This window comes from Limulus polyphemus, unplaced genomic scaffold (assembly GCF_000517525.1).
Source record: "Limulus polyphemus unplaced genomic scaffold, Limulus_polyphemus-2.1.2 Scaffold833, whole genome shotgun sequence".
NCBI classification, from domain to species: Eukaryota; Metazoa; Arthropoda; class Merostomata; order Xiphosura; family Limulidae; genus Limulus; species Limulus polyphemus.
In genome coordinates this window covers 199,961-202,272 of record NW_013666443.1, presented here as the reverse complement: position 1 = coordinate 202,272, position 2,312 = coordinate 199,961, and positions in this window count along the sequence as shown.

Here is a 2,312-nt window from a genome sequence, read left to right as displayed (position 1 = left end):
CTACTGTCAGTTAAAGTTGAATGAAAAGATCGTTAGTTCAAAATTAATTGTCATGTTTCTTTGTTCAAAGTGTAGAGATACATAATGGACTATCTGTTCCAAACACAATAATCGAGTCCCAAATTCTGGCGTTATAAGTCCTCAATGTATCAAATTAACACATTCACTCTTTTAAAAGGCTCAATGATTTTTAAAGTAGACAAAAATAGCATATTTTCATCATAGATATTCACATAGGTAGTGATATTCAAGACTTCTAAGTCATTAAAGTTGATGGTGGAAATTATTTTGTAATTAATGTTCAGCATTATTATACATTCTTAAGTGATGCTAAAACGTTGATATTTTCTAAACTTTGAACTTGTTTATTTACTAAATAGACTTTTAATAGTTTCAAAAGTCCAGACAAATATATATGACATCATCTGTTTATGAGCGGTCGCGAACACCTGAGTTTCGAACTTTAGAACCGATGAGACAAAGTCTGTATAATATACCCACTTGCTCAGCCACTCTGCACTGATCCTTGTGTTTACACGGTGTTCATATTACACTGAAAATAGCACACTAATTTTGGTCGATGAATGAGAGATTGGTGTAATATTCACGCGAATATTAAACACTATACATTTACAATACGAATAACTCAGTCAGAAGATGGAAATCTTTGATGATGATCCAACAAGCAAATGCGTAACATATAGCCAGTTTCTTTAGACTGTGCTTAATTAGCTTAAACCTTCATTGAAGTAATTTTATCTATCTATCTATCCATAACATACAGCCTGTTTCTTGCACCGTGCTTAATTAGCTTAAACCTTCATTGAAGTAATTTTATCTATCTATCTATCCATAACATATAGCCTGTTTCTTGCACCGTGCTTAATTAGCTTAAACCTTCATTGAAGTAATTTTATCTGTCTATCTATCCATAACATATAGCCTGTTTCTTACACTGCTTAATTAGCTTAAACCTTCATTGAAGTAATTTTATCTATCTGTCACTGAGGATTCCTACTTATCTATTCATATGTAAACGTTTGTGTAACACACTCATATATAGACGGTGTGAAACTAATATACCGTAGAGCGCTAGTGATTCCTTGTAAAAACTCAAGATTACATTAGCTGATAAGAAAGAACGGTGTGGGCGAAGGTTAGTTTACATTTGCTCAAATGACATGTTAAACTTACTGAAGACTCGATTATGTGACATTAAATACGGAATAGTGTGTTTTAAATTTGTGTAAACTCGCCAAAGCAAATGAAATAACAATCGCATATTTTTTCTACTCTTGCTAATAGGATGAAGTTTGGGTAGCTTATTTTAAACGTATTTCACACATGCTAATTTAGAAGACCACCGGAGCTGCATAAGCTATTTAACACTCAAGAATACAAAATGGAGTAAGAATGTTAATCTTTCTACATTCTTGTTTATGGGGAACTGTGTAAGAGTGGAGTTGGTGAACTTACTTTAACATTCACTACGAAATAAAAACGTGCATCTTAAGATGCATTTGCATTCATTAATACATTATATATGTATATATGAAGAAAGTATGGAATGATTTAATTTTGAATCAATTTTGCCAAGTTCGTGTGAAATAATAGCATTACAAGTTGAGCTTTAACCTTACTCTTACCAACGTAATATATATATATATATATATAGGCATTCTTTAATACAGAATTGATGGGAAGTGGATTAAATGTAGTTCACAAAGGTTAAAAATGACGTTAAGCTATTTCACATTCTGTAATATGCAGTAAGAACCAAGCACATTGAACAGACTATACATACGTCTGAAATGGATAAAAAATGTATAGGTTAGCTTACTGCTCAAGAAAACTTAACTTTTAGGTCGCTGTGTACGCTGAATAAGATAACTAGCTTTTATACCACCCTGTACGTTGAATAAGGTAAAATACACGAATAAAAGCTTGCATGTTAGCAGCATTCTGGTCTGAATGAATAACTGAAATTTGTATAAACTAAGATAAGCCGATGTCCATAATGATAACAACAGTCCCAATATTATCCAAGTAATCCTGTTTCCTACTATGTTGAACGTATGCATCAGTACTGCTTTGCTTATCGTGTAAGTTTCTAACATATGTCTGACCTGATAAGTTAAATGAGGACTAGTTGTTCAAGTCGTTATAAACAACTAAAGTAATATTATATCCAAATTTTTCTTGCATTTACCGAGAGGAGTACTTGTTTGTTTGTTTTTGAATTTCGCGCAAAGCTACACGAGGGCTATCTGCGATAGCCGTCCCTAATTTAGTAGTGTAAGACTAGAGGGAAG